The sequence below is a fragment of the Meriones unguiculatus genome, chromosome 15 (assembly GCF_030254825.1).
Source record: "Meriones unguiculatus strain TT.TT164.6M chromosome 15, Bangor_MerUng_6.1, whole genome shotgun sequence".
NCBI lineage: Eukaryota > Metazoa > Chordata > Mammalia > Rodentia > Muridae > Meriones > Meriones unguiculatus.
Genome location: NC_083362.1, coordinates 73,507,658 through 73,522,833, shown reverse-complemented (window position 1 = coordinate 73,522,833; position 15,176 = coordinate 73,507,658).

The following is a 15,176-nucleotide window of genomic DNA, read 5'->3' as shown; positions in this document are numbered from 1 at the left end:
GCCAGCATGGGGCATCCTGTCCTTCACTATCACACTCTCTGATTTCATCATGCAGGCCAGAAGGCCAGTCAGAATCAGAAGAAGCGAGAAACAACAATTGAATCCTGTGCTTCTCAATCACCCATACTGACAGGGAAGCCACGCCACTGAGAGCAGTTGAAAGCAATTATTGAAAGCCATTTAAATTCTAAATACACTGAATTTTAGGGGGAAAAAATTGCAATGAAATGACACTTTCATGAAAAATATATGAGGTTGTTTCCAGTAATTATAGATCAGTGTGGATGCTTCCTTCATTGGCCATTAATTTATATCAATTATTTATCAAGTCCTGTGAAACTGTATGCTAAGAACCACTTAGCACTGGGTGCCCAAATGTGCTCTTTAAATGGACAGACTGTAGCTTCTACTTGGATTATTTTTTTCCTATGACTGACATGAAAAGAAAGAATCAGCAGTTAAGATGAAAACCAATTTAAAAATGGAAATAGAGTCTCATAACCAGAAATAGTTGCACACACCTTTAATCCCAGCACTTGGGAGGCAGAGGCAGTTGGATCTCTGTGAGGTGGAGGCCATCTGAGTCTACAAAGTAAGTTCTAAGATATCCAGGGCTACACGGAGAAACCTTGTTTCTAAAACCATGAAAAAAAAAAAAATAAGAGAGGGCCTTGCGGATCCCAGGCTGGCCTTCAACTTACTGTGTAGCCAAGGATACCCCTGAACTTCTGATTTTTTTTGCCCTCCCCTCCTAACTGTCTTTTTAAAAATACTAACATTTATTTATTTTCATTTATGTATATGTGTGAGCACCTGAATGTATATATGTACATCCTGTATATTCTGGCTCAAGGAGGCCAGAAGAGAGCACTGGACCCCTCGTAACTGGAGTTAAAGGCAGTTGTGAGCTACCATGTGGCTCTGGGAACTAAGCCTGAGTCTTCTTGCAAGACTAGAAAGTGCTCTTCACCAATGAGCCATCTCTCCATCCCCATCAAGTGCCATTCTTGTAGTTATTGTCCCCATCCTCTGCCCACTAAAGTTATGCTGAGAATTTTTGCAACTTTTTTGTCTGTTTCTTCTCCAGTCCCATAGAAGATTCCCTTTCTAAGAGAATTTCTGGTGGCCTGAAGGGGTGTGGACACAGCAGAAATTGTCCTGATTCACTGGGTGACCTGCCCACACCTATAAGATTGGGCCTTTTTCAAATTCCTTCATGACATCTGATCACAAAAACAAATGGAGATGCTCAGCCCCTGGGCATTGAGCAAATTCAAAACTCAGATCCAGCACTGAGTCCACATGCTGTACTGTATTCTTTATGCCTTTGTAGTGTTCTCTGGTTTTGAGTGTTTAGTGATAACAAAAGTGACTTCTGTATACAAAACACAAATTCTTGCAAGAGTGGGGAGGATGTCTCAGTGAGACCATAGCATCAGCATCATTAGGGAAGGCAGCTTTAATGACAAACCGCATCGGCCCAGAGATTGGGGAAACTTTTTGCCAGGCTAGGTCAACAAACTCAACTCCAAACTACTTTACAAAACCTTTAGCCTCCATGGTTGACCAGCTGTCCTTCAACCTGATCCTCCAACAGGCTGCTGTCTTGTTATTGCCCTCTCTCTCCTCCATGTTTTCTGAATTGCTGGCTTGCCCCATGGCATTTCTCTCTCCCACTTTCTTGGTCTGGCTAACCCTTATCAGGCTAGAATGGCCCATCTCAAGCACTTTCTTTCTGAATACCCTTCCTAGATGGTTCCTCTCCCTTCCCATTCTCTGCTACCCTGTGTCATGCGTGAGTCACTAGAATAACTATTGGATCATGTAGGAGACGTCTCACTAGTAACTCCTAGTAGGACTGGCATGTCTTAGACAACCTGGTATTCCCAGAGAAGGAACAGAAAGAGGGTGTATCATGTATGTTATAATTAATAGATACTACCCAAGCCAGCAAAGAAACCCTGCAGTAGTGTAGAAAAGCTGCAACTAATAACAAGCTTAGACACACTTCATTGGTTCAAATCACAAGTTATTACTTTTATCCAAATCCCTCCCCAAACTTTCTGACAAGGGCAGTTTCATTTCAAATTGATATAATTAATAATGATAATGGTAATAATTGGCTAGAAAAATAACAGAATTGGGACTTGCGATATAACTCAGGCTTGCCTTGAATGCATGAAGTCTTTGCTTTGATCTCCAGTCTTACATAAACCCGGCGTGGTGGTACACATCTAGTATCCTGAAACCCCAGAAGTAGAGGCAAGAGAAACTCAGAAGTTCAAGGTCATCCTTGGCTACTTAGCAAGCTTGAGGCTAGCCTGGGCTACATGAGACCCTGCCTCAAAAAAAAAAAAAAAAAAAAAGGTGGAGGGGAGAAAGTAAACAAAAAGAACAGAATTGAAGGCCTGATTCTTTTTTAAATGAACATATAAAATTGATGAAGTCTCATATTTCTTCCTTCAGTAGAATAGATGCAAATGGGGTGTAGTAAAACTAGAAATAACAATTTATCATCTTTAAATAGTTCCTTGCCTGCTATAAAGTACTTTTGAATATATAATGCCCTTTTATTGGCTCATATTTTAGTCAAATGATACAATAAATAGCATTAAGCCCAGGCATCTGACATTGCATGTAGCATGTAGGAACAGACAGATCAGCCATAAAGCCAGACTGCCTGTGCTCTGACCAGGTTCATCACAGTCTATCTATGTGATTGATCCTGCACAAGTTGTTATACCCTCATCTATACAAAGACTATGATGCTTGCGTTATGCATTGTAAAATATATAATGAATTAATGTTGTGATTCTCAAGCTGAGCTACACATTGCATTCACCAGAAAATTGTAACACGTCCAGGAGTTAGAGAGGTAGCTCAGCATTTAAGGGCATATATTGCTCTTGCAGAAGACCAGAGTTCAGTTCTCAGCATCCACGTCTGGTGGCTCAAATCCAGCTATAACATTAGTTCTAGGAGACCCCAAGTAGGACTAGAAATGTGCCTTCCATGAGCACTTGAGCTTATGAGCACATACTTCCCAAGCAGACCAACGTATACACATGTAATTAAAATTTTGAAATCTTAAAAAAAAAAAAAAAAAGCCCAGGCCACCTGGGATAGTTAATTTCAGGTGTCAACAGGATTGAAGTAAAGAAGAACTAGACAGGCTAGAGAGATGTTTCGGTGGCTACCAGTGCCACTGTTCTTCCAGAGGATCTGGGCTCTGAGTCCCAGCACCCAGGGAGCAGCTCACACCCATCTGTAACTGACACCCTCTTCTGGCCCCTATGGGCACTGCACGCTGCACAGACATTCAAACAAAACACTCAGATAAATAAAAAATAAATACTTTGTAAAGAAAAATAAATAAAAGATCTAGAGAGCTGGTCAAGCATTACTTCCTGCTCTGTGTCTGTGAGGTGTTTCTTTTCCAAAGATTCTCTCCCTTCCCTCCCTCCCCTCTTTCTTTTTCTTTCTCTCTCTCCCCCTCCATTCCTTCCTCCCTGCCTCCTTCCCCCCTCTCTCTATCTACCCCTGTCTTCTTACTCTGGGACAGAAGTCCAGGCTCTCCAGATTTGACTCCAGTACTCTCAGTAACCAACCCTCTGGTCCACAAGCCTCTAATCTGGACTGAAAGTCCAACAGTTGGGTGGGACTGAGGCTTCCCAGGTCTGAGGTTTTGGGACTTCTGGACCATGATTGAGAATCGAGTCTGCAGCTTGTAGATGGTCTCTATAAAAGCATCACAATCACTCCACTACCTTCTCCTCAAAGAGATAGGGAGGGAGGAAACTGGCAGATTGATGGTTAGACAATAGGTAGGTAGGTAGCTTAGTAGGTAGAGAGACGATAAACACTAGATTAGACAGACAGATGTTGGTTCTCCTCCTGATGGGGGTTGTCTCCCAGCAGCCTACGAAGTCAGAAGGGGCACAAAACAAGAAGGGTGCCTGGAATGGCGGGCTGGCAGGCAAGCCGGTACAGGGATTACACACTCCGGGAACCAACTGGTGGCTGATTCAACTTTAATTCCAGAGAACAACGGTTATATGTCCCTGGGGAGTGGGCAGGAGGCTCCAAGAATAGGTGTGCATAACTGGTTGGAAGTAGGCGCTCCAGGGATGCTTGATTTGCATTATACAGCACACTCCTATCGTATGAATGGAAACGTATCATACAGGCTTGGGGAGGGGAGAGCTTGCAGGAAGCTGTGTCAGAGGCCATATATCAAATGCGATTAGGGGTGTATGTGTCTAAAGACACTCTCCTGATGAAGTCAGGCAGAGAGCAAGGGGCTCTGCTGGGAAAGAGGAAGTCCTGTCTTTAACACCGAGCTCAGAATGGCTATCCTGATTGGGTGAGAACCACAGCTTCAACTGGCAGGATGCCTCCCCCAGGTAGGTAGGTAGATGATACAGGATGAATGATAGATAGACTATTGGTTCCATTTTTCTGTAGAACCCTGATTGATCTATCACCCTGTAGAACACTTGAGTGGAGTCAAGCCATCTGGGCATCATTACCTGTCTAGGTGAGTCTAATCTGCAGGCAGCAGGCACTGAGACCCACCAGCTCAGCATCTGGTGCACACCAGGAAGTCCTCACTATGGGAGCCCTCCACCTTCTGTGCGGCATGTGCCAAATGGGAAATTTGCTTGGTCTGTTCGCATTGTCATAGTACAGAGCTGCACTGTCCTACAGAGTGCACTGCACTAGTTTCCCCTTTATTTTAGTTGCTTTTGTCAGAGAATTCTGAAATGTATCATTTACCCATCTACACCCTTTCTCTATTCATACCTTAAAATATGCACAAGTAACTTGGAAAGAAAAGAGCAAGCCCTATGACCCCAGCACTGGGGAGTCAAAGCAGGAAACTTGTGAGTTCGGGATCACTCTGACTACATAGCAAGGTCTTCCCTCCAAAACAAAATAAAAGGAAGGGAGAAGAGGAAGAGAAAGGGTGAGAATGGAAACACAGAAGCACACTAAAGCTTTTTCTTTTAAATTCGTGCTGGAGATAGGGACTACCATATGGAAAATTTCAAAAAGAAAGACTTTGTATGTTTTAAATCACATGCTGTTCTAAGTAGTGTGATAAAATCATGCCATCCCAGTCCATCCTGGTAAGGACAAAGAAATTTCTGTCCAGTGTATCCGCACTGTATACACTACCATCCTTCTAGCCATTTTGGAATCTGTCCTGGTTGTCTCATCAGTATTGTAGGGTTTGCATTCAAGGTGCTCTTCTTTAGCTTAATTGCAGCTCCAAATTACAAGACTGGTGATGTGGGTGACTGAGTCGTGCCAAAGAGAAGCCATACAGTGAAAAATAAGAGTTCTTGATTTAATGAGAAAAAGTTGTTTTGATGATGTTGTTAAGACTTACAGAAAGAACAAATCTGCTATCCACAAAATTTTGAAAGAAGGAAACAGAAATTCATACTGATATTGCCTGATATTGCCATAATACTTTCAACTGCAAGAGTTACAGCCACAGTGTGTGACAGGTGCCTCAGGAGGAGGAAGAGCCACATGGGCACATGTTCCAAAATCAGGTCACTCAAGATGTGTATTTCACGCCGTCCATGCCCTACTTTAACGTTTTGTGAGCATTTTTTTTTTTTTTTTTTTTTTTTGCTATGAATAACACTTTATTCAGTCATTGTCTTTACCAATGAAACGCTAGGAACTCAAAATCAGCCTCCTTGCTGGTGAGCTTCTTTAACACACCAGAGAGAGTTTCAGCCTTGTGCTCCACGTTGTTCTGCTGTGCTTTGTCTAAATGAACCTTTGTGAACCGGCTGCCACTCAGTTTCACACGGGTCCTCTTACCCACAATTTCACTTGGGAAGATGTCCTCAAGGATGGCGTCGTGCACTGCTGTCAGGGTGCGGCTTCTGGGGCGCTTCTGGGGAGCGGGAGAAAAAAAAAGCTTTTGTGAGCATTTTCATGTCAGATATATTATCAAGACTTACAATCCTATTTTAGAATATCCCATAAGATATTTAATTAAACCCCTCTTTCTTGAGCAAATCAGCTGCTTCTTGTTTTTCTGTGTAATAAATAGCATGGTGGTAAAGACACATTTCTTTGCATCCAATTGTTCATTGAAGAAATACCACTGTTTCTGCCCCTGCACCAGATACCGCCCAAGGCAGAAAGGCACAAGAAAAAGAAGGGACTTCCTTGCCATTCTTTCCAGGGGCTGGGTTTAAGGGTGTGGGACAAACAGATAGATATGTGGCAGGCTAGATGCTGGCAAAAGCAGTAAGAAAAGTTTGAGTTTTGTCTCTTTGACAAACACCGTGACCACATCAACTTAAGAGGAGGAAAGGTTTGTTTCAACTTACAGGTCTCTGTCCATCATAGATAAAGTCAGGGGAGGAGCTCAAACTGAAACTCAAATCAGAATCCACGGAAGACACATGGAAAAAAAAATCTGTTTTGCCTTTTGCAAGGGAACCACTGCCCCCAAAAGGAAGTTAATCTCTTGGACCAATGTTTCTGGGGCATCCAACCCTTGAACTGACTTGATAAAGCTTGTGTTGTCATTGGCTGAACTCCACCATTAATGGTTTCAGAGAACAAAGTTCAAAAAGCAGAGCCCCACTGGAGTTCCTGAAGAGCACAGGCCCTCCTCTTCTGCCTGCTCTACCCCCTCATGCCCTCACACATTCCTTCAGTGAGTGGCTCCAATGGGCAAATGGATACCTATAACATCATAATTAGAAAGAAAAGGCCTTTTGATCATTTGAGAATTAGCACCGCTAAGACAGGTGTATCTATGTGCACTGTCCAGGGAATGGCTTTCCCTCCAGTCAGTCTCTGGCTCAGTGGCAGACCTGGTCACTGGGGAACCAGTATTGTCTCTTGTGAGCTATATTGAGCTCATGCAAAGAGAACCTTCTGAAGATTTCAGGCATTCTCAGTTTTGAAGGAGTACATGCAGTCTGCTTTTACCATGCCAATGAATAGTTTTATTTTATTTTATTTTATTTTATTTTATTTTATTTTATTTTATTTTATGTGTGCCTCTGTGGTATGTGCCCTTGAGTGCAGTGCCCAGGGAGGCCAGAAGAGGGTGCAAGATTTCCCAGCCCTGAAGCTAAATGTGGCTGTGAATATTCAACATGGGGGCTCAAACCAGACTTGGGTCCTCTGGAAAAGAAGCCAGCACTGAGTCATCTCTCTAGTCCCAGCCAATGAAATTTCTTAAAAAGTTAACATTTTCTGGAGTCAAATAAATGATTAACTAGCTGTTTCACCATTTCTCCAATCAGGCTCCAAATGTTAACCAAATCATTCTAGCCATCTTTCATCCTCCCAGCCACATCACCCTCACTCCTAAATAGTACCAGTAATGCCCCAAACATTCAGTCATGCTACACTGTAAAAACTCAGCTTTGACTCTGAGGGAAAGATGGCTGTGTGTTACAGAGACACTCTGAAGACTGACCGTATCTTTTTTGCTCTCTCACACTCCATGGTCTGCAGTCTTGACCTCCTTGAAGACCCTTTGCCAACCAGAGCAGAGTGGACATCCTAAAATGCTTGGCCTCTTCCCTTCCCTGAGGCAACTGTGCAAACCATACCGGAATGGCTTAAAGCACTCACCTTGCTGCTGACCCAGGATCTACCCTGGCTCCTCAAAGGGCACTTTCTCAAGTTCCTTGATGGTGTCAACACAGCAATGCTCCTTCTTTCTTCTCTTAAACCCTGTGGCTGAGGCGGCAAGGGCTGACACTCAGGAGAGTTAACTCGGTTGCCTTTTGGGTCCTCATCCCCTGAGGAGGGAGTATAGGAAGGCTACATCAGACTCTTCCTCAGAAGGACACCACAACCTGTAGGCAATTGGCATGGCCTCAACAGGCTTTGTCCAAGCATCAAGAATGTGAATTCTGCTCTAGAGTTTATAGCTCCCATGACCCTCTCTGGCTCCAGACCCCTAGCAGGATGTTGTACCTTTTCTTCCTTCTTTGGCTCACTCTCCTCTCCTCATCTGCAGAAGCTCAGCCACAAGTTACACCAGGTTTTCTCTAGCACCTGTGTATCATCCTCCTGAGAAACCTTCCCACTTCAGAAGACTCTCCACTCTACCCATTAGGACTCGGGAAAAATTCCCCACCATGTGTTTCTCTCTTTCTCTTCTTCTAGAAGCTCCTCTGCATTCTCCTCCATGGTGAAATCTCACCAGATTTCCTGGTGAGAAAGGAAACATTGCTCAGAGCAGCACCCAGTGGCCAGAAAGGTACCAATCGCACTACCGGCCATCAGGACTTTTGGCACATTTGTCCATCTAGATGATACGTATCTTCTCACACTCCTAGGCGCAGAGCATTAGTGTGTCTTTTGCCACGTGCTCCCTAACATGAGATTTGCTTCAGAATTGAATAGGGAACTAGCTTTTGCACGCGCGTGTGTTGCTTTCTTACATTGAAGCCTCGTGTATCTTGGGCTGGCCTGTGAAATTGCTGTGTAGCAGAGGATGGCCTTCGACTCCTTGTCCTCCTGAGTACTAGGAGTACGGGTGTGCTCACCCACACATGTTTTGTGTAGTGCCTGGGACCCAATCCAGGGATTTGTGCAGGCTGTGGACTGAACTACATTCCCAGCTGGAACCCCCTATTTTAGCCTACAGTATTCAGTAGCTACTATCTGAATGCCTTCATGTTCTTTGCTTCTTTTGTGAAATGCCTCTCTCTCTCTCTCTCCTTTCATACGTTTATCTGCCTGCTTACCTGGTCATGGCAATTCACAAGAATTTCTTTATGAATCAAGAATAGAAGTGTTTACAAGGACACACAGAAACACACACCAAACCAAGTCTGGACATTTCAGTATTTCATTTGATAATTAATGAAAACAAATCCCAATAGCAGAAAAGGGCAAAATAGGATATTGCAGGGCTGTTTAGCTAAGTCTGATAATTCTTAACATTAGATGTGCAATGGTGTAAAACAGGTCATACATACAGGACAGACACAGATGCAACAGTGGCTGTCAGGTGGTTGACCAAATTGAAGATCAAAGGTTTAGTAACACAGGAAGACGAGGGAATATTTTTAACAGAATAGAATAATCGCCAGTTGTGGTGGCGCACACCAGTAGGATTTGCTGAAGGAGGCAGAGGCAGGAGGATCACGAGTTCGAGGCCAGCCTGGGCTACACAGAATAGAATAATCATGTGTCAGAAACAACTTGTGTAATTCAGTAACTTGGAAGAATGCTGTCCTTTGAAGAAGGGCTCCAGGCGACTACACTGTGACTCTCATAATTACTTTTGCCTCTGTGACCCCCTCCTACTTAAAAAGGGGGAGTAGACCCAAAAATTACAATGTTAGGCCTGTAGAAAGACTAAATTAATCCATGCTGTCCCAAATCCATTTCTATTTTTGGTTTTAAAGTTACTGAAGCTGGAGAGATGGGTCACTGGTTAAGAGGCACTGCTCTTGCAAAGGACGCAGTTACATCCCCATCACCCACACTGGGCTCTCCCAATCAAACTCCATTGTAACTCCATTTTTAGGGGACCCCGTGTCCCTGGCCTCCACAGGCACTTGGGTGCATATACCCACATGAAGACACACATATTCACATAATTAAACATAGAAGTATGAATGTTTTAAAAGTTAAAAACTTTAAAGTATCTGCCCAGAGAGAAGCCCCCGGCGCATGTGAAGAATGGCCCTAGCCGCTGAGGGGAGACAGACACCGCCCTGCCAGGTGCGCAGTCCTGCTGGGGGTTCCTTCCGCAGGAGAGGTCCCTGGCTTAAGGTGGAACCTCTCCCAAGATGGTTCCTGCCACTGAAGTCTGGTCCATGCAGGAGTCCAGAGACCTGCTACCCTGGCCCAAAGCCAACCACCAAGAAGATACACCTAGCTCCAGAGCCTCCTACTGGCCTGACACTGAATGAGCAGCAGCCCAGAGCCATTTTCGTCCCTTCCTTTCCCGGAGCACCCCCAAATAAACGTCTTTCCTGGGGCACCCCCAAATAAACGTCTTTCCCGGAGCACCCCCAAATAAACGTCTTTTGTTACACTCTTTCTCAGAGACTCACGCTTTTCAGGGAAATCAACCCAAGATGACAGCATGTTCTCACATAACATTCAACAGGCCTTCATGTTTACAAGTAAAGCTAAGAAAGAGGGTGTTCTCAACCCAAGGCAGAAAGGTCCTCCCAAGCAGGGGCAGGCAGAGTGCCTCATGTACAGCCCACACCCCTTTTCTTGGCTTCTGAATGGCTACAGCGTTGGTGGCTTCATGAGCATTATGCCAACTTTTCAGAGATGTTTTCCCTAATCTTCTGTAACAATAAAGAGGGAAAGATTCAGTAATGACAAAGATACTTATGACTCCTGCCACTGTCGTTTTGGTTGCAGCACTGTCCATTCAAGAGAGAATTTATTTATTTATTTATTTATTTATATTATTTATTTATTTATATTATTCATGTTTCTTGTGGTCATAAACTCTGAGTGCTGTGTGTGGCTATAGCAGTAAGAGAGTTCTGCACCCTACCTTTCTCATTCCCAGGATGGTAGAATTATAGATAAGACACATGTAGGTGAGTAGCGGTGAGGTCTCACGTGGTCTAACAAAGTCACAGCTTCTCCTCTGAGCCTGTATCAGGTCTCGTTGCCTCCATAAATTATGAAGCAAGCTGTCCTCTACCTGGCTCTCGGCAGCAATAGGACAGCTGAACCTAGTCATCTGGATGCCGATTTTACAAGTGAACTCTCTGTGACCTTAGTAGACAGTCTTCTCTGTGATGTGCATTCCATTAAAGGATGAGAGCACCAAAACAGATGTATAACAATCACCATCCCCCACCTACACATAAATGGGACTCAGAGCTGCATCTTGGTTTTCGACAGATGAGCTGCTCACGGGAGCTCAACCTAAGCAGTGGTGTGGAAATTTCCTCACCCTGATCCTCCCTCCAAGCTGTCTGAAAGGTTTGTAAGAGCCTCACACTCCACTAAAAAGGAGAGCCGCAGCATTCAAAAAATCATTCCCTGTCCTGGTCATTTCAAGGTTGTGGCAAAGAAGTGTGATGTTGTCAGACACCTCTGGGGCAAAATGATCCATTAGGCTCTGTGGGCAACACGGTAGGTGTGCGGTAATAGCTAAGAAAGGACACGAAAAGCAGGCACCGGGAATCAAGTGCTCTGCCCTCTAAAAAGCAGAGAGGGGAAAGTAATTTAGCTGAATTCCTGTGCCACGGGCATTTAGAAATCTCTACCCTCAGGTTTTCATTAATACTCATTTGGTTTCCATTTGCTTTTTGAAAACTATAAAGCTAGACTTCAAGAGTTATTCTCTGAAATAAGTTAGTAGTTCTTTCCAGGCCTTGGAAAAGAACATGGCATATCAGGCGGAAATTTTAAAAGGTGCCTGCGGCTACTTCCCTTCCTCCCCGCATACTGGCTTGACACATGCCTGTCCACCCCACTCTAATCATTGTAATGTGACTTGGAATCACACTGGTAATTCCTCTCTGGTGCCTGTTCTGAAGCACCATGACTGCAGGATTAAAAAAAAAAATCAACATTTCCTTAGCAACTAGCTTGCTGGTACCAAACACCATTTCGCTGGTGTGATCTCCATCACACTACAAGGTGATGGCATTCCTGTTTTACAAATGGCATCACTGAGGCTCAGGTACATTGCCCAAAGTAGCCTTGGTTACAGATTGGAGAAATGGGATCTCAACGCAAGTCAACTCCCTCCTTTATTTGGAGAATGGACTTTGAGCCCAAGGCATCCTGCTTACACTTGCAGCAGCCCTTTGCTGTAGGCTGGGAGGACAAACCTAGTCTAAAACTCTTGCATGAGATTCAGTGAGGAGGGAATAATGAAACAGGCAGTTGCATTAAGTCAGATAACAATGAAGCACTAATGCAAATGGGAATACAGTTAATGCCAAATGTGAAAGTAAAACCTTATAAGTGTGTAAGGCTATAAACAAATCTAGGACCTGGTGCTGCAAAAGCATGCAGGACATAGAAAGGACAAGATGATCTAATCTAGAAAACTAAATGGAGGAAGCATGGAGTTTGAACTCTGACAAATGCAGAGCTGCCTGTCTTCACAGCCTTCCCGCTACAGCAGCTGAGAAGAAAAGCATCCTCAGGAGTCAAAACTAACATCACCTTTTCTACCATCATAGTGTTGGCACACAAAAAAGTCCACTTTGGAAGTTGGGGATTTAGCTAAGTGGTACAGCGCTTGCTTAGCAAGCTCAAAGCCCTGGGTTCTGTCCTCAGCTCTGGGGGAAAAAAAGACAGAAAGTCCACTTTGGATAATTCTCATTATTTTTAAAATAAGTATAAGGTACACTTCCAGCAGGAGAGAAAATTTTATTCTGAAAAAGTAAAGATGATAACCAAATCCTCTGTGTTCCATTTTATATTTACAATTTAAAGAAGTTTCTACCAGCTAATTTCAAAGTGTATTCAGCCTCTCCTTCTCCAAATACTCAGATGCTGGCTCAAAAGCAATCTCTCTCTCCCTTTACAATCCTGAGTGAACATGGGCAGTGGGTAATATTCCTGGGAAGACCTTCCTAGAGTGGGATGACTAATAAAAAATGTAAATACATGTAGAAGTGACTATACTACCTCACACACCCACTTAGGACCAGAGCAGGTGTCTTCTTGGCCCTATTTTCTTAGATCCCAAACAGTGGCTACAACTAACTGAAGGCCACTTGACACACCATGACAGAAAGAAACCACAGTGAATAGAGGTGACTGTCCTAACTGATCAGAGGTAGACATCTTACTACTGAGATGTTTGTGACATTTAGGACCAAGTCAACACACTACAGAACAAGCTGCACAAAAAGAGTTTCTGACATTTAAACCTTACTGTTTTCATAATAAATCGATCTTTAGCTACTTTTTCTCTTTAAGAATGAGAATGGCCCCATAGACTCAAATGTTTGAATGCTTGCTCTCCAGCAGATAAAACTGTTTGGGAAGGATTAGGAGGTGTGCCACTAGAGCTGGGCTTTGACACTTTGGGGTTTTGTTGTTTTGTTTTTGTTTAGTTCTAGACAGGGTTTCTCTGCGTTGCCTTGGCTGTCCTGGACTCACTTTGTAGACCAGGCTGGACTTGAACTCACTGAAATCCACCAATTTCTGCCTCCCTGAGTGCTGGGATTATAGACATGGACCACCAAACCCAGCTGAAGGCTTTGAGGTTTTAAAAGCCTCCAAGATTCCTGACCCCACTTCTCTCCTCTTTGCTCAAAGTCAATATTTAAAATGTCTTGTAATAGACACTAATTCTGCCTTATACTGGTTGACCTTCAAGTTCTTTTTGCCTTAAACCCAAAAGTCTGATTTTAACACTGATTTGAGGTTTGTGGTGTTTTGAATGACAAGTGCCTCCTGTAGGCTCACAGATTTGAATACTCAGTACCCAGCTGGTAGTGCTGTTTGGGAAGGCGAAGCCTTGCTGGAGGAAATAAATGACTAAAGGTGGGCTTCCGTCTTAGGATTTCAGTTGCTGTGAAGAAATACCATGACCACAGCAACTCTTTTAAAGAAAAACATTTAATTGGGGCTCATTTACAGTTTGAAAGGTTTATCATGGCAGGAAGCATGGCAGTATACAAGCAGGCATGTTACTGGAGAAGGATCTCAGAATTCTACATCTGGACTCGCAGGCAGCAGAAAGAGAAAATCCCACGCTGGGCCTGACTGGAGCATACGAGACCTCAACACCCGCCCATAGTGAGTGCTTCCTCCAGCAAAGCCACACCCACTCCAACAAGGCCACGCCTCCTAATAGCACTATTCCCTATGGGCCACGCATTCGCATTCAAGCACATGAGTCCGTGGGGAAGGAGGGGGCGTTCCTACTCAAATTACCACAGCTCTGTGTGCCCTGTTACGGGTTACCTGAAGAGAAAAATTCTCAAGAGGCCTGAATTAGTCGAATGGAGTCTTTATTAATCACAGGTGAGGCTGTCCCAAGCAGATTAGTGGGAAGCAGTCCCAACCTCCAGTTGGTTTGAGTTCTTAAGGAAAAAACAAACAAACAAACAAACCCATAATTGTGATATGTACAGAAAGCACGATAACAGTTAAATAATCAGGCAGTTACAGTGTATAGCTCAGGGTCATATTGTATAGGAATTTAGGGCAGGTCCAGTTTTACCCAAGATATTTTTAGCACTTAAAGTATTCTTTGGAACACTTTCATGAGATGGCCTAACTGTAATTGGGTAGACTGCTACATACCCACTATCTTGTCCTCCCCTCCCTCCTTTTTCTCCCCTCCCTCCCTGTCTTTCTCTCTCCCTCATTCTCTTTCCCCTCCTTTCCCACTCCCTCCCTGTCCCTCCCTCGTCCTCCTCTCCTTCCTGTATGTGGACGGAAGTGTGATCACCAGCCTCATGCTCCTGCCACCATGCCCCCATCCCATGACGGACTCTAGCCCTCTGGAACCATAAGTCAAATTAAACTTTGTCTTCTTTAAATTCCTTCTAGCAGGGTATTTTATCACAGAAATAGAAAAGCAGCTGATACAACGTCCATAAAGGATGAGATAACTCAGTCCAGCAAGATAGCTCAGCAGGTAAAGGTGCTTGCCACAAAGCCAGATGATCTGAGTCCAATCTTCAGAACCCACTCAGTGGAACAAAAGAACTACCTTCCCAAAGCTGTCCTCTGTCTCCACATAGGAGCCAGAGAAGGAGCCAGTAAGCACCATTCTTCTGTGGTTTCTGCTCCAGGTTCTGCCTTGAGATTCTGGTCCTGACTTCCCTTGGTGAGAGACTGTTGCCAGAAATTGTAGGCTAACATGAACCCTTTCCCTCCCAAGTTGCTTTCAGGTCAGAATTGTTTACCACATCAACAGAAATGAATCTAGAACACCGCAATGAACCATGGGAGGAAGAAAGAGCTGCAGTGCAGTGCTAAACCGAGAAAAGAGGTGAGAAGGCAAACCTAGAACATCCCTACAATAGTTTTTTTTTTTTTAAGGGTCTAAAATAAAAGATGTGAACCTGATCTTAGAAAATAAAAAAGGAAGGGGAAGTTTAGCAAGTTATCGATTAACCCCATGCCTCCTGTTTTGAAACTATCACACATAATGCCAGAAGGGCTGGCCTTTGCATGCTCCAGAGAAAGATGCCATGACAATTTTCAGACCTATAAAT